This window comes from Pseudorca crassidens, chromosome 1 (genome assembly GCF_039906515.1).
Source record: "Pseudorca crassidens isolate mPseCra1 chromosome 1, mPseCra1.hap1, whole genome shotgun sequence".
NCBI classification, from domain to species: Eukaryota; Metazoa; Chordata; class Mammalia; order Artiodactyla; family Delphinidae; genus Pseudorca; species Pseudorca crassidens.
This window is the reverse complement of record NC_090296.1, coordinates 171796716-171815271: the sequence shown is the minus strand read 5'-3', so window position 1 is coordinate 171815271 and position 18556 is coordinate 171796716. Positions and strand designations below refer to the sequence as shown.

At 40.0% G+C, this 18556-nt stretch overlaps 1 long non-coding RNA gene across 1 annotated transcript; it reads right to left on the bottom strand.

Annotated features, from left to right (window-relative positions):
* Window positions 1-2218: 2218 nt before the first annotated feature.
* On the bottom strand, window positions 2219-10239 carry LOC137203893 (uncharacterized). Its single transcript, XR_010933367.1, has 3 exons — window positions 10102-10239; window positions 8996-9118; window positions 2219-2577 (listed from the first exon to the last, which is right to left on the bottom strand). It is a non-coding gene; the product is annotated as an uncharacterized lncRNA (long non-coding RNA).
* Window positions 10240-18556: the final 8317 nt, after the last annotated feature.

The window sequence follows — 18556 nt, the reverse complement described above, 5'->3', positions numbered from 1 at the left end:
CTTGGTTTGCCCTCCTGTTTGCTTTCATAGTCTGTAAGATCTTACAGATCAGATCACGTGACCCTTCCTTGGTTTGCTCTCCCCTCCGGCCCATGCCCTCTCCTTACTTCATTGCTCAGTAATTTTGGAATGAGTTTCTAATCTGGCTGTCTCCAATTTCTTGTTGCCACCTCCAAATCACTTTCCAGTGCAGTCTGACCTGTACCCCATTATCACTGAGACCTTCTTCCCATGCCAATGAGCCATTCCCTGTGCTGTTCTCTCACCATAGCAATCAGCATGGTGGACCACTCTTCCACCACCTCCCTGTCTTGAGCCCCTAGAACCTTGCTCTTCTGTCTCCTCTGCTGATTTTTCACTCCTTCCTACAGACTCTTTCTCCTCTACCAACTCCAAATCGTAGTCTTGGGCCCTCCTCTCTTTCCTAACTTCACATTTTCCTGAGTAATTTAATTCTACTGTCTCTAGGCTGATGATCTCCAAATCTCTGTCTCCAGACAGACACCCTGGACTTTCTTCTTGACACCTCCTTCTACATGAATAATAGACACCTCAGAAATGATATTCCAAAACAGAGCTCTCAGTTTCTACTCCTTGCTCCAAAATCATCACTTCCACGGATTCTCCATTTTCATCTTCTGAGATAAAAACCAAAGTTTCCTTCTCGATTTCACATCTTCTTTCAACATGTTTCACATCTTCTTTCGTACATGTGTTTAAGGGGAAAATAAGATCATGTATAATAAAACTGTTAGAAATTCTAAGCAAAAATTTATGTTAAACTAAGGAAGAATTTTATGAAAACTCACAAAACCATTATATATGGTGACTGAAGTGGAAAAGTTATAATGCTGACAGTTTGTATCAAAGTAAGAGAGTAAAAAAAAAATTTCAGTAGTAGCCCATACTTAAAAATAACAGAAGTGGTTGCTTATGCCAATTGGGCATTTCAAGAGAAGAAACATAAACATGATCTCCATTTAGATTTCAGAGGTGAGTTGCACAAAGGAAAGAATCTTGAACTGTACCTTGAATCACATTAATTTGCTCAAATCACAGGACAGCATTGAGCTTTTTAATGGGATGTAATTAAGTTTCTTCCTGGAAGTTTGATGATGCCACTGGGTCAGTGCTTTTTTTTTTTTTTTTTTAATAACCTGACCTCAAATACCTTTTCCCCTTCTCATTCTAAATGCAAGATAAAATAACAACAAGGGTTGCCTTTTATGTCACCATAAATCACATTCAAAGATGATAGGATAATGGCAGGGGAAGAGAGAGATGTAGAATCATGCACACTTTGTCAATGAAGAGGCTGGGACAGTGATTGCCAACCTGTGGGTTCCTGATAGCTGTAAAGGAACATATGTGGGAGAGGAGGGTATGTTGTGTTATAAACAGAAGACCACAAATCTGTATATGAGATACATTATATCACAGATATGTATTACTCTCCTTGTTTACATTTAAAAGTGCTACAGTTTATAGCTGAATTCGGAAATTATATATTTTTTTAATGATATTTAGTAAATAATTGCAAAAAATTGTAAACACTCCCATGAGTTGGTTCATGAGATTTTTGAATATTCTCCACAGATGTATTTGTCATTTTATTTCTATTTTTTATTTACTTTTTAAATTGAAGTATAGTTGATTTACAATGTTGTGCTAATTTCTGCTATACAACAAAGTGACTCAGTTATACACATATATACATACTTTTTAAAAATATTCTTTTCCATTATGATTTATCCCAGGAGATTGTATGTAATTCCCTGTGCTGTACAGTAGGACCTTGTTGTTTATCCATTCTAAATATAATAGTTTGCATCTACTAACCCCAAACTCCCAGACCATCCCTCTCCCTCCCCCTCTCCCCCTTGGCAGCCACAAGTCTGTTCTCTGTGTCTGTGACCCACAGATATATTTGAATTCATACCTCATGCCTTAAAGCAGAATAAATTTCAAATGAATCCAAGACATAAATGCAAAATACAAACTTATAAGAAGAAACCACAAGAAGATATTTTAAAAATAATCCTAGGAAAAAAAAAAATAATCCTAGGGACCTTTTAATATGGCATAAAACCAAAAAGCTATGGAAAAAAGTTTTGAATTGTGTTTAAAAAAACCCCAAACTATCTACACGCTAAAAACTACTGTAGTCGAAACACAAATGAAGAAGCATTTGTGATGCATATTATAAAGGGCTCTTTTTTTAAAAAATAAATTTATTTATTTTATTTATTTATTTTTGGCTGCGTTGGGCCTTCATTGCTGCATGCAGGCTTTCTCTAGTTGCAGCGAGCAGGGTCTACTCTTGGTTGTGGCACGCGGGCTTCTCATTGAGGTGGCTTCTCTTGTTGCAGAGCACAGGCTCTCGGTGTGCGGGCTTCAGTAGTTGTGGCACATGGGCTCAGTAGTTGTGGCACATGGGCTTAGTTGCTCCGTGGCATGTGGGATCTTCCTGGACCAGGGCTCAAACCCATGTCCCCTGCATTAGCAGGCAGATTCTTAACCACTGCGTCACCAGGGAAGTCCCATAAAGGGCTCTTTTCATCAATATATAAAGAGCTCCTAAAATCAATAAGAAAGGGCAGACAACTCAATAGATGAAAGGGCATAGTTTATGATAGAATAGTTTAAAGGCAGGAAGTACAAATAGATCTTAAATAAGTGAAAACATACTCAAGCTCACTTAGAATAGTAGAAGTACAAAGTAAAACCTCACAGAAATATATTCTATCATATTCTTAGAGAACTAAGGGTTTAATGCACATTCTCCTGGCAAATACATGAAGTAGAAACTCTCTTACATCACTGATAGAGTATAAATGGGTGCATCTCTATGAGGTGAAATTTAGCACTGGTTTAAAAGTTACAAATGTGTATGCCATTTTCCCTAGCATTTCCACCTTAAAGAATTTATCCAGCAGATTTAATCCACACACCTGTGAAGTAGATTATCTAATGGGTTACTTATTGCAGCATCATCGGTCATAACAAAAGACTGGAAATAATCTAAATGTCCATCACTAGGTCAGTAGTTAAAAAATCTATATGGTAGAATACTGTGTAGCTATAAAGAATGGTTAGACTCTTTTTGTGGATATATGAAACTATCTCTTGTTTCATACTGTTAAATGAAAAGAAAAGCAATATGCAAAATAGCAAACATAGCATGTTGCCAGTTGCACAAGAGAGGAGAAAACAATCTGTCCTTTTGTTCATGGAGAACATAGCTTGGAAACTAAATGAGAAGCTGATGGCATGGGTTGCCTCTGGGGAGAACAGGATGGAGAAAAGGAGTTTGTACTGTGTATCCTGATACACATTCACATTTTTAATAAGATGGAAGAGGCTTATGAAGCAGAGCATGAGCAGAAGTGTTTGACAACTGCATCTCTGGTCCATTGCTGAGTTTTGAGCCCTGATAGTGATACTAAGGGTTTGGGAGGCAATGTGGTTTGCTCTGGGTCAGGCAGCTCAGTAGCGAGGTTCAAGCAGGCCTCTACACTCAGTCCAGGCCTCTTCTCCACTTCAGGTTTTGGGCAGAAAGGGGAGCAGAGTAGGAATGGCTAATCCCAGCATTAGGAAACAGCCAAAAAATGCATGACAGAAAACATGGAGATCAGAAAACGTATAGCATGTCCAGGGACCCAGTGGGTGGAAGAAGGAGGTAGCATAATGTATAAAAGAGTCAAAAATAGAGAGGTGAGCCCAGAATGCAGTGGGGGAGGGGTGGTGAGAAGGACAATGAGGGAATGGAAGGTTCTCCTGTAGAGTCTGGACTTTTTCACGTGTGGGCAGTGGGGAACTGAGGATGGGCTTTTAACTTATGACTAATGTGAACACGTGTGGACTTGGATTTAAAGATACTCTTCTGATTACAGTGTGTGAAATCGGCTGATGCCAAAAAGACCAAAACAGGCAGGATTGAGCCAAAATGCTGGTGGGGATGCAATATTGCATACATACTTAAAAAAAATGAAAGCTATTATTTCTATACTGTGTATGGATAAATGAGGGCTAATAGCTACATTAGTCTTAGTAACACATCCAAATAACTTTTGAATTGCTGCATAAAATCTGTGCATCTCTACAGGTGACTTGGTTTGGAAGTATTATTGCTAAAGTTCATCTGAACGCCCACAGGCATCAATGCTTCCAGTGCCCACCATGCCATCAAATTACTTTGTCTCTTTCTTTATTAATTGTGTGCTATTGTGATAGTTAATTTTATGTGTCAACTTGGAGGATATTAATGAATGAGATTCACATTTAAATCAGGGGACTCAGAGTAAAGAAGATTGCTCTCCCTGATGTGGGTGGGCCTCACCCAGTCAGTTGAAGGCATGAATAGAATAAAAAGACTGGCCTTCTCAAGCAAAGGAAATTCTCCAGCAGATGGCCTTCCAGCCTTCAGACTTTATTTGTGCCACTGGCTCTCCTGAGTCTCCACCTGCTCGCCCAAACTGCAGATTTGAACTTGTCAGCCCCCATAATTCCAGGACCAGTTCCTTATAATAAATCATCTCCTATTGATCCTATTGGTTATTGGTTCTCTTTCTCTAAAGAACCCTGACTAATACAGCTCTAACACCTCATAATTCCTGCATCTGTGATAAGTGGATTTTTTTTAGATAAGTTAAAGCTCATTTTTTAAAGCATTTAAAAAATGCCCTTTAAAGTGGTGACATCAAAACATGCAGAACATGGTATATATGTACAGTGGAATACTACTCAGCTATAAAAAAGAATGAAAATTTGCCATTTGCAGCAATGTGGATGGACTTGGAGGGCATTATGTTAAGTGAAATAAGTCAGACAGAGAAAGGCAAATACTGTTTGATATCACTTATATGTGGAATCTAAAAAATACAACAAACTAGTGAATATAACAAATAGAAGCATACTGACAGATATAATGAACAAACTAGTTGTTACCATTGTGGGGGAGGGGCAGTATAGGGGTAGATGATTAAGAGGTACAAAGTATTAGGTATAAAATAAGCTACAAGGATGTATTGTGTAACACGGGGAATATAGTCAATATTTTACAATAACTATAAATGAAGTTTAACCTTTAAAAATTGTGAATCACACCTGTAACTTATATAATATTATACAGCAACCATACTTCAATTAAAAAACATGCAGAAAAGAAATACCCAAATCCTAACTACACAGCTTGAATTATCGCAGTGTGAGTATACTACCTTCCAGACTGAGAGAGAGGACGTAAGTACCCTAGAGAAGTGCCTGCTTCTTGTCATTAGGTCCGCCTTGCTCCCAGAAGTGACCTCTCTTACAGATCTCCATAACACCCTGATTCGTTTTTATCATCTTGAACTTTGTACAGACAGAACCACGTGGTATGTATACCTTTTGTCTTCTTGCTCTCAACATGATGCTTGTAAGTTATGTGTTCATTTCATTGCTATGTAGTTCTACGCGTCTGCTCTTGATGGACATTTGAGTTATTTCCATTTTGGGGCTACTCTGAGAAATGTTGCTATGGACATTCTTGTACCTGTCTTTTGGTTGGACATATATGCGCATTTCTATTGGGTATGTACCCCAGTGTGGAATTGTTTAGTATGGGAGAGCTTTGTAGATAGTGCCAACAAGTTGTCCACAGTACTTGTACCAATTTACTGGAAGGCAGAGTTCCAGCTGCTTCACAGCCTGGCCAGCACCTGTTCTTGTCAGTGTCTTTAATTGAAGCATTCTGGTAAAAACCTATATGTAGAATATTATGATTGCAATGTGCATTTTCATGATGATTAGTTACTTTGGGTACCCTAAAATATGTTTATTGGCCATTTTGATAATGTCTTTTTTTATTGTTGTTGTTCCCATCTTGTTTATTCTGTGCCTGGTTGTTCCTGAGTGGTGCTGAACATTGCATATGTAGAAATATCTTGAGGCTCTGAGCGTGATCATCTTCCTCCTGGGGTGGGTCGTTACCAGTTCTGACAAGCTGGATGTCTAGGTGCGCTGGCAAATGGAGAAAAGCTAGGCAGGGTTGGCTTCAGCCCCCAAGCCAGGTGTGTCTCTAGTTGATACTTGTGTTAGCTTGCTAGGGCTGCCATAAAAATGTACCACAAACTGGGTGGCTTAGAACAACAGATTTATTGTCTCACAGTTCTAGTGGTAGGAGGTGCTAGCAGGGTTAGTTCCTTCTGGAGGAGAATCTGTTCCAGGCCTCTTCTTTGCTTCTGTGTTTTGTTGGCAATCTTTGGTGTTTCTTGGACTGGAGAAGCATCACCCTGATCTCTGTCTTCATTTTCACTTGGTGTTCTCCCTGGGTGTATATCTCTGTCCAAATTTCCCCCTTTTATAAAGAGACAGTCATAGTGGATTGGGCCCATCCTAACAACTGCATCTTAATTTGATCATCTGCCAAGACCCTATTTCCAAATAAAGTCACATTCACAGACACTGGGAGTTAGAACTTCCATATCTTTTGGGGACAAAATTCTACTAATAACAGTCCTTATTCCTACACTGTAACCAAAGGAGGTTTGACTACAGCTGAACTTCCTTGGTGGATCCTAACGCTCCATTTTTGTTCCCTGAGTTCTATACATGCTTTGCAATTTCGTTTAGTTTCTCTTGGTTCTAAGCTGCTGTTTTTGGAATTAGCAGGTGCCTTGAAGAAAAAAAGCCACACTGGGTAGCTTTCCACCATTTCAGATCTTAGCCTCCAGGTTCTCACTGCTTTGCTCTAGGGTTGCTAGATGAATATAGGATGCTCAGTCACACAAATGTCAGATGAACAATACATAATTTTTAGTGTATGTCCCAAATATTAAATGGCACATACTTATATCAAAAATTATTTGCTATTTATCTGAAACTCAAGTTTAACTGGATGTCTCATATTTTCATTAGTGAAATCAGGCACTCCTACCTAGGTAGATCTAAAATGTCTTCAAACATATTTTTATTTAATGCATATTTTTGTAATATTTAACATATAGTGTGTGTCATTGTTTTGAGGTAGAAGGTTGTCAGAAGCCAGCTAGTTGGGCATTGCTAGAAAAAAACCTCTCCCTGTTTTTGACAAGTTTTTAACCGGCTTGAGAGGACTGGACAGGCCTTTACTCACCCTGTTCCCTTTGTGCCTGACATACTAAGAACCCAGAATAAATATTGCTGAGACAGGGACGAATTAAATGATGCACTTTATACTAATATACACACCCATCTAATGCCATTTACCTCTGTTGTTATCTCAATTATGATATGGCTAATCTTTATGAGGGAGGGACGTAAGTTACTGTCTTAAATTCAATATAAGAATTCTCCTGGGATGCCTTGGAGTAGTGTGTGTGTGTGTGTGTGTGTGTGTGTGTGTGTGTGTGTGTGTTTTGTTTTGTTTTTTCTTAATGGCCCAAGACTTGCAATTGTTGAGTTCTTGAAATTTTTAAAAAACAAAAGACCAGATTTCCTGTTTTTTTTCCACTGTGAACTAGATATCTGTCTTTCTCATTCTGCTCCTTCAAGGAGCAAGCCTAGACCATCAGGCCCTCTTACCATTTCCCAGTAGAAGGAGAACTGCAGGCGCGTGTTAATAATCTTTGCATGGACTATGCACAGTGTAGAATGAAGCCCTGGGCAGCCCAGGCTGTTTTATTGTTCTGAAGTATTAACAGGTTGAGGACACTTTACTGCTAAAAGAATGGAATGATCAGTAGCTTAATTGAGCTGAACATAAATGGTGCTATTTGAATCTCTTAAAATCTGCAGAGAAATCTTTCCTGAGTTGAATGTTAAATCGAAACAAATCTTTAGAGAATTTCTCTATGTTCACTTACCATACTCCCCCAACTCCCCCACCCCATTACCACAGCAGTAAAAAAGAGCCTTATAAGTTTTAAAAGAGTCCCCTTGACTTTTAATATTTTTTAATATTAAAATATTGTGTATTTTTAAAAATATTTGTAAGTAAATATTTAGCCTGGTGCAAAACTCAGGGTAAGTTTTCTTAAAAATAAAAAAAAAAATTATCTCTAAGAAACTTTCTGAAGGTCCTGAAATACCAGGTAAAATTACTCAGAGGGAATTATGTAATCCAATTGGATGCTATTTTTGTGTCTACAGTTCATAGATCTATCTTTTCTTAAGCACAAACAACTCCCAGATTGCCGCATTACCTTTTTCTTTAGGACACATTTCAAGCTATCAGAGACTAATTAGGTAAATCATCACTAGTATTTTGCGATAATTTATCTCTTTAGTCTTCCCTCAGGTCCTTAAGTGATAAACTCCATTTGTCCCTTTCATAAGCCTCTAGGCTCTGAAAGACTTACGGGACTTCTCCAGGTGCCTGCCTCTCTTCCAGGGGACTCAAGACAATTAAAAGTAAGCTAAGTGCCATGCACAGCCCACCAAAGGATCAGGCTGGCTCCGAGAAGCCTGGCATCTCCAACCTGTCACCTGGAGTAGTTAAAAGCATTGGTTTTTACTTCTGTGATTTTTTTTTTAACTCTTTTTTTCCCCCGAGTGCTAGGGAATTGGTTTGAGAATCAGCATCTGAATGACATATCCCAAGAAGTCAGACTTTGATGGAATCCCACAGCTCCCACGAGTCTCTGCCCTCTATTTGTTACCTCCTTTAGGATAAGGCACACATTCAGTCTGCGTGTTTGTAGGGGTTTGATGACATTTTCATCATGCCATAATGTGTCATTCGAAGATTTAGTCTGAAAGCTCCTGACCTTTCTTGCCATGCTAGGGCTTCCACTTGGACGCCATCCTTGGCCAAACTGTGTTTTCCTGTGCCTGGTGGTACAGCCATTCCTGTTCTATGACCCCAGTGATTGCATTCTGTAACCTACAGTGAGTTCCTATAACTAGTATTGAAGGCACAGGAAATGGGAAAGAGCATAAAAAAAAAGATTTATTATTTACGAGTGTCACTAAAGTTTACCTCATCTCTACTTAAAAAAAAAAAAAACCAGAATAGTAAACAATGACTGATTCTTACCCTCAAATTAAAATTTCATTGTATCCATTACTTAATGCCACCTGTATCATTGGTGAATTCTGAATTTCAACTTTGTCCCGTAGCACATGACATTGCTTGGTGATAGGTTCTCTCACAGTAAATCTATTAAAGAGAGGAAACGAAGCATGTTTTCAATGTAGTCTTTGTTGATTCTTCTAAAAGCGAAATTCACGGTCATGGAATTATATGGTCTCTTGTAACCTTTTTTCCGTCCTTCTCTTTACAGTGTGCACATTTTGCCGAGCCTGGGTCAAGAACTATGTCAAAAATTCAAGCAATGTTGCAGGGTTGAATTCCTGAACACAGATTATTTCTCCTTGGCTTTGGTTTCGTAACTGTCATGTCCTCATGAATTGAAGGTTTATGCTTCTATTTTGAACCAATCTGTAAGACTCATTAGCATTCCCGGCCGCTTGCCCTACATAGCTGGAGCCACTTCCCTCTTTAGGTGTGAGGGCAACAGCTGTGGAAAATATTCAAATTAAACTGGTGACCTTGTTAACAAGGAACCTGTGAGCACAGTTACCTCTGTAGGCACTGTAATTTATAAAAATATAATTTGGCTGCAGAGCTAGTAAAATGGGTTAACAGTTATTTTTATTGTCTGGGCTGTTTTGTTGTTTCATTCTATATTTGCTATTCAAATTACCATAATAAGAACAAGGCATTTTACCATTCTCATTACAAGCCATGTAATGTCTAACCCAAGCAGACATTCAAAAGAAAAATTAGAGTGTAGGAAATGATTATAGCAGTAAGTTTCTTTTATGAGTAAAATAAGCAAGGATGAAAGAGCCACTTCCACAGTGGCCACATTGAGCCAGGCACCTGCCACTCCCTCCGACTCGTTACCCAGCAATATGACCTATTCAGGTGTCTTGGACTAAGTTAAGTGTTGGACTAAGTTAAGTGTTTTGGTGCAGACACAACTGATCTTTCTGGCTCAAAAAATTCTCATCAGTCCGTTTTATCCTCTGAAGAGCAGCTGACTCCTGTCTGGTGTGGAGCTCTTCTACAGCCTGGGACCCCCTTGGTTCCGCCTCCTGTTCTGTGCAAGAGTGTTCCTGCCTGACTGTGACACTCACCTTTCCTGGCCTCTGACCTCGGATGCTGGTGTCGCCTATGCCTGGGGCACGTCCTCCAGCCTCCTCTCCTCCTGCCGACAACCCCTCAAAGGCTCTTTCTGTGAGGGAGGCGTTCCGTCCGTCCACATATAACTGTCCTCGTCCCCACTGCAGAGCACCTCATAGGTCACAAGCCCCATAGAGAAGCTGTGCTGAGTTTCCATGTGCTGCTCAGGCTGGCACGGTGCCTCGGCGGGCATCTGCCCCTGTTTGCTCCACGCTCGCCACTGTGCTGCCCGCCACCCCCCCATACCCGGTTTCCCCACTCTCCTCACCCCAGCCTGCCAAGGCTGCCCATGGCAGTGCCTGGATGGTGTGGCCTGGGCACCCAGCTGTCTCTTCTCGGCTGGCTGTTTGGCAGAGAGAAAGACTGCAGGCACTTGCTCCTTGGGGATGGGAGGATGCGGCTGAGTGCTGCTTCAAAGACAAGGCTCAGAAAACCGCTTTCTCTAGACATCTTTAGACCACCTGGTTTTTGGTTTGTTTATTTGTCTAATGTTGGTTTATAACATTCTATGTTTCATGCGTAAACATTATATTTTGACTTGACTTCTGTATACACTACAGAGACTACCTGTTTTTAAATCTTCTCAGTCGCCTCAAAAGGTGTGGGTGTGAGGAATATTAATATAATTTTATTTATTTTAAATGTGCACAGATACTCATGGGAAATAACCCTTTCTACTACTGGTTTGGTGCTTTTCCAAGTCATTTCAAATTAGCTTCGGTACGCGGGCCTCTCACTGTTGTGGCCTCTCGCGTTGCGGAGCACAGGCTCTGGATGCGCAGGCTCAGCGGCCATGGCTCACGGGCCCAGCTGCTCCGTGGCATGTGGGATCTTCCCGGACCGGGGCATGAACCTGTGTCCCCTGCATTGGCAGGCGGACTCTCAACCAGTGCGCCACCAGGGAAGCCCAAATTAGCTTTCTTTTTTTGGATTTACAGTATGCTGAGTACAAATTTTATTTATTTATTTATTGGCCACGCCTCAAATCTTGTGGGATCTTACTTCCCCAACCAGGGATCGAACCTGGGCCCCGGCAGTGAAACCACTGAGTCCTAACCACTGGGCTGCCAAGGAATTCCCTGCTGAGTATAAATTTTAACAAGGACCATTGTGGATTATAAGAAAAAAGATTGGAAATCCTGAAGCTGTACATTCATTAGGGGAGTAAAATGGCACAATGATCTTTTTTTCTTGTCTAGATTCCTGCTGCTGATGCCTCTGTGGCAGCTTACAAACTGATGAAGTTTCTCTGTCTTTTCTGCCAGTTTCCAGTGCTTTGCAGATTCCTGGTAGAGAAAGGGGAGCCTTGTTTTTAACCCCTCCACCTCACTGCTTTGCATCTCAACCATCTCATTTGCTCCCCTGCTGCTCTCTTTGCTGTTTGTTTCACTCCCAGAAATTCCAGATTGCTATTATATAAACTCATCTTCCAGGGTTAGGGGGAGTCTTTCTTTATCCTGACACATGCTGCTTGAACGTGAACGTCAGGGTGGCCGTTGCCTTTGTCACTCTTCTTCTCATAGAGTGTGTGTGTACATGTGTGTGCGTGTGAGCATGTGGGTGTATGTGCATGCATGTGTGCTCCTGTACACACAAGCACGCATGTGCATTCTGTACCAGTAAAGAGGTGTGGCCAGGTTCTATGGTATGACTTGTGCAAAGCTATTAGGTGAGTGTATGACACATAATAAATATTTTAAAAAGAAGCAGGGAGGAGAGGTAGTGGTTTTGTTAGCACTGGAAATTAGGAAAAAGGAAACAAGTATTCCTATATTTGAATTGACCTTTTGAATGTAGTTTTTGAATGTTTAATTATTACTAATTTTGACCTCAAAATTTTAATCTAAGGAACATTTTTCAAGTGTGTCCACCTGATGTAAATACAGTGTTACTAAAAACTAAGGAGATATTTAAAAATAGGTTCAGTGACAAAAAATGTTTGTGAAACACTGGCTTAAATACAGTTAGTATGGGTTCTTTCCAGCAGGGCTTAGCAGTGCTTCTAATCTGCTGTATTCGTGTGACTTTCTCAGGGGAGGGGGCCTATATTATGGACTATAGTCCGTAATTATTTGACCACAGAATACCTTTCTAGGAATAGTGTTCAAAAAAAAAAAAAGTAACTCTGGGAAATTTGAACCTAGAGAACCCAGAACTACCAAGAGTGTGAAAGCACTTGGAGACAGGACTGGCACAACCTCTTCCTCTCTGTCTCCAGAACTGTGCTGCCTTCCGTGTTCATCTGTGTGATAGCTCAGGTTCCAATGTTATTTTTGCATCTGAAACTTTTAGCCCTTTCCTCTGAAATTAAAAGGTCAAAATTTTCCATAATGTAAAGCTCATTAGGATCGCATTGTCAGCCCACGTGGGACACTGTCTGAATTACAGCTCCTTTTGTTGTATAAGTTAATCAGAGGCCAATGGACCAATGGCTGCATAACTCCCTCATTTATCACTGTATGGAGGATTAAAATGGAATATACAAACTTGCAATAAAACCAACACAATTTATGGTCACTTTCCTATAAGCACTGTGAAAAGATGGTCATAAATCAAGATATTTCCTTCCAGTGTGGCTCTTGCCAGTTGGGGAGCCTTCATGCTCTTGCCGGCAGAGAGGGGCCATTATGATTCAAGGCCACCCTCACCTGGTCTTAATAACACCTTGTAGTGAAATTAATTTACTTTAAAAATTCCTGTTTCCATAACAGCTTGGTACAGCTGTTCATGTGACTTAATGAGATTCTAGAAGAAGAAATGTTTTAGAGAGAAGGCAGAATAAATGGAGATCAACGGCCTTTAAGGGCCGTGTGTGGACATGAGTTGGTAGCTGAAGGAGGTACTTGCTGAGGTGGAAGAGACATGGGCCTTTATTTCTGCTTTCATTTCTTTTCTCTTTAATCCCAAGAAAGCTGTTTTTCCTTCTCTCCTCTCTTCCTTAGGAAGCTATACAATATAGCTGTGGGTTCCAACATGCTGAAATGAAATGGAGGTTATTTTGATTACAAAAAATAAAGATTTCTTTATTTTAAAATATTTCTTCTTCTTTTCATGCAGCCTGCTAGTGTGGTAAAAATATGTCATATTTGGAATAGAAAGTATCTGCATGAATTTCACTTACATTAGTCTTGTATTGTTGTTTTTTGAAACTTATAAGCTGCCCTAAAATATTGCAGATCAGCTAAACACCTGAGTTTGAGTCATTCTTATATTGAGCCACACAAATTTCACTTCTCTATAGAGCTTTATAACCCAGTCCTCCAACAAGGAATCAAAAATGGATCTTTAAATATGGCCAGAATATCAAAAGAGTTTTTTTAAAAAGCAATCAAAAAGATAAATCAGCAGTAGTGAGCTAAATCCTCTTTTGTGCCTTTTGTGCCTGATATGCTTTTATAATTTCTTAATGAATAGAAATGTAACACATGTTAATTGTTGAAAATTTGGAAAATAGAAAAAAAGACAAAAAAAACAAATACCTTACATAATCTCATCATATAGAGATAACCATATTCTATATTATGGGTCATTCTGAAATATAACCTGTCTTTTTAACTTAACACTTAAATATTTTTCCATAATATGTCTTGTAATGGTGCTTCAGGTTTTATTATTATTGTGTAATACATATTTTAGTCAGTCTCCTTGAACATTAGATTATATCCATGTTTTTGTTTTTGTAAATAATTCTGTAAAAGATACCAATGCCCACATACTTCCAGTGAATCTATGTTCCCGGAAGCTAATTCCTAAGGACCGAATTCCTGAGTCAGTGCACATGAGTGTGTTAGGTCTTCTGATACACATTGCCAAATTCCTTATGCAAAGGTACCAGTTTACACTTTCACCAGCCAGATAGGAAAAGGCTCTTTCCTTCTACACCCTACTTGCACCCATCCTGGATATTATCATTACAGATTTTCTTTTCTCACACACCCAATAGAAGGGCCAGAACCCAGGACACTGGCAATACCAAATGCTGGTGAGGCACTCTCATTCACTGCTGGTGGGAATGCAACATGGTGCAGCCATTTTGAAAGACAGTTTAGCAGTTTCTTACAAAACGAAACGTATTCTTACCATACTATCTGGCAGTCACACTCATTAGTAGTTATCCAAAGGAGCCAAAAACTTACATCCCACAAAAACCAGCATGTGGAAGTTTAGAGAAGCTTTACTCATAACTGCCAAAACTTGGGAGCAACTAAGATGTCCTTCATGATAGCCAACAAGTGGGCCTCATTCTGCTCAGAATTTTATAAACAAAACTGTACAACAATGAGAGGTCAATTCTGTAAACTTATTGAAAAAAGAAAAAGATTTGCCTATATGTCTTGAGAAGTAGATTTAACCAGCATTTCCAATGTGGTGCTCAGGGTGTCAGTTCTCCAGGATACTCATAAAAGGAACAAGACAAAGTAATACTGGGCTGTAAAAAAAAAGTAATGATGTAGGTAGGGCTTTCACACCTCAGCAGCTCTACCCAGTCCTATGAGGACATTGTTGCCTATGACAGTCCTAGGTGGGTTTGACCAGCTAGCCACTTTTCAAGGAGGATCTCATGGGGCTTACTTTTCCACAGAAAGGACTTTGGGGAGAAGTATGTGGAGCTGTCAGATTAGAACCACAAGAGTTCTAATCTTCCCTGGAAGGGGAGGCCTGGGTGCCTGTAGGAGCCTAGGCTTGCGAGAGGGCGTTGGTCTGCCCAGCATGGAAGGGATGACATGGGGCCGAGGGCACAGGGGCCCTTCTCTTTATGCTTCTCAGAGAGAATGCAGACTTTTGCAGGAGAAAGTTACCCACAGAAATACCCCGTGTGTGGTATGGAGGCCTTGGGGGACCTCCAAAGCTGCAGAGAGACCCACCAATGCTCAACGATTTAGGCTCAGCTGAGAGCCTGCCTCTCTTTTCTCAGATGACCCGGTCAAGGCCAGAGGTGGGGGAATCAGCAGGGCAGTGAGGACGCCTTGCTGGGCTTGGAAGTCCATGTTGTAACCCGGCATCTGTCATTTCTGACTTCAAGCACAAAGAATTGGCTCATGGATGAGCACGGTGGGCTGGGGGCTCTGCAAGGGGACTGGAGCACTCCTTGCAGATGGTCACGCTCTGGGGAGAAGGATAATGAGCCCAGCGGAGGGATGGGAGAATTTGAGTGTCTAGGTTACCTACCACGGCCTGGAGCTCCTGACGGGAATGCTGCCTTCACAGCCTCGTGCCTTCCTGTCTGTCGGTGTCACCATCTCAGAGAACCCACCTTGGGCAGAGACCTGCCTCCCACCTTCTTAGAGTGTGGGGACTTAAGTGAGACACAGAGTTAGGGGACACGAAGATTTATGGGGAAGAAGTGAGACTCTAGTCAGGTTGCACTGGACATTCAGTGGTCACTGATCTCAGGAAGTAAGATCTTGGCTTCTGACTTTAAAAAGTCAAGATCAGTTCTGAGAGATCAGATTGTGGTCAGGCATGGACATGGCCATAGTAGAACAGAATTTACAGATTGTACGCTGGGGGAGATTAAAGGGGGTACCATTAGAAACTCTGCAGAAGAAGAGGCCGCATGAGGGTCCAGAGGGCCAAAATGAAACTTGGAGATGCGTGCGTGGCTTTGCAAACAACGTTTCTTTGTTGATGCATTATTCCAAGGATTCAGTGTGAATTTTCTGTATTGGTGGTAGCCATAGGGGCTGAATATTACCTGGACTCCCAGATTAAAGATAAGGAGTATCACTGAGGATAGTCCCTGGAAGTATCCTAGTGGCTTCTTAATTCTCTTGTTAAAGTAAGATTTTTTAACGGTAGCCTACTAATCTATGTTGTTATCCCTTAAAGAATATTAGTGAGATTTAATAAAGTTGACATTAAAAAACAATCAAGATCCATGGCATTTGAATAAAATATAAGTATTTGGTTCTTAAGAGCTAGTTTCCCTTCAATAAAGGAGCTAAAAACTCCTTGCTCCCAAGAAAAAGAAGAGAAGGAGGGAAGGGGAGAGGGGTTAGATTTGATGTCAGAGTGTTTTGAGAGATAGGGCCTTCACCCTGCTTCCCTCACACCCCATCCTAGAGCGCGTCTAGGGTGTGGTTCCACTAAGGAGAGCTGCGATTATACCCTGTTGTACCCAGCAAAATACAGGGAGCAGTCAGCATTCCCTTGCTGTCCAGGAGGGACAGGCAAATATTTGTAAAGAAAAGACTGCATTTGCAATGATGAGGACAACAGTCTGTGTGACCCAGTGGCTGGAGACACAACAGAACTTGGGCTTCTCTCAGAGTGTTAGCATGGATAGGAAACCTTGTCCAAAAACCAGATTCCTTCCTCCCCACCCCAAACTTTGCTGTTCCATGTATCCCTGAAATGTGGACATAAATCCAGCTAAAATTGGCTGAGATCATCCTGAATTGGCCGAGATTAAGTTTCTGTCATTTGTTGGAAATGAGGCTCAACAAAAGGAATTAAACTTGAGTATCACATGTTTGTGTTTGAAAATTCATATGTGGAAAAGTTCAACTGAAGAGTAAATACTGTAGAGGTCTCACATCCCAGAGATTTATTGGCATATGCCATGGTTTAAACACATTTATAGTGGATACAATCTCTTTCCTTAAAACCTGGTTAAGAATCACTTTCCTTCAAACTATGTGCTCGTTTGAGTGCTCTGGATTAGAAGGAAGGGGACGGGAATATTTAAGAGGGTACCTGAAATGTTTTGGTGTTTTGTGAGACCTGAAAGTTGCCAGAATTCTCACAAGGAAGGGATGCCTGCCTCTTAAGTGTCATCCAAAGGCAGTGCTGGTCCTGAATGTGAAGAAAGTGGACAGGTTGTCATCGAAGGTCCTGCCTTTTTCTCTTCTACTTTTCTTTCTCAGGCACTGATGAAATTGTATTGCCTTCCTCCCCCTCCAAAGCAATCCTTCCTTGTGTCCTGTGTTCAGATAGAGGCAGGTGACAATGAAAGGTGCTTGGATTTCTGGAACCTGTCATAACAGGTCCATATCTGGGTCTAGTTTGTTCTTTTTTGCTCTTATTGCTGTCATTGGTTTCATTTCCTCTGGAAACAAATCTATGGAGAGATGAAAATATTTTTATGTAGTAATGTGTATTGTCCACCAGAAGATCTGATTTATTCAACTTTGGCAATAAGAAGTTCAAAACGAGTTCTATTCCTTAACTAGAGTTTAGTGTTTACTCATGTTTTTCTATGTCTGGGGCTTGGGAATATTACACAGCAACTTGGCACTTCACATTTCAAAACAGATTGGAGTATATTTTGATTCAATAACATGGAGCAGAATTTTAGGAAAAGAGATGTATTATAAACAGTGATACATTCTTTTTTATCATAAAACAAACCACATTTTCAAGTTTGGAAGTATTTAAATGAATATGGTTATTATGATATATCTTATTGTTTCATTTATTATTTTCCAAAGATTTCTCTATAAAAAAACCAAAACAACTCAAGTTTAGCCATTTTGATTTGTAATCATTGGTCATTTATGCAGGAAATACAGACGCAGCCTCTGACTTCTTATCAGTGCTTATGAAAAATGACAGCATTGGGCAAAGAAATGCTTTTTTTTTCAGGATGAACTGGCAAAGAGCCATCTCCTGCTTAATAATCTGTTTTCACCTCTCCTCTGTTGAATCATATTTTAGATTCAAAGGGAAGATATCAAGATATGAGAATATTATCATTCTCTCATTTTATTCAACTGGTGTCTTTGTCATCTACATGGATAATAGAATTTTTCAGAAATGTTCTCAACTTGTACCAGATGCCGATCTGCTGGCTCCACTGAACAGAAAGTATTCCTTCCCTTCTGGCACAATTCTGTCATGAAAGAGACAGTTACAGCAGTTCCTTTTCAACTCTCTATCAGCTAATGCCTTGTCATCCATTCCCTCAGAAAATGTTTCAGAGTAAAATTCCCACATCTGGAAAACCATCACACCCTTGTGAGGTCCCTATCTTTGCAATCTGGATAACCTGTGATGGATTTTTAAAAATCCCTTAGATCTGAAAGAAGATGGATATATGTAATCAAATGGAAGATGGTTTTCACTGTGTCTTCTCAGCCAACCCTTAGTACATACACACTGTCAAAAAAAAAAGGTATTATCAGGCATATTGTCATGGTTACAAAAATACCAAGCTCACTGTGGGAGAAAACGCTTAGAAAAATCAAAGGTAATATATCAACAAGAATATAAAATACCATAGAGAACAAGAAAGTTATCTTTATATAAACTTTATATATTATGTAGAAATTGTATACAAATGTATAAAAACTTGTTTTATATATAAAACTTTTTGTAATGAGAGCCTTAGGTTAAATGAGCATTAAATTTTTAAGTTTAATAAAAAATAAATACCCTTTATTCCAAATTTGTGATTTCTGTAGCTTTTTA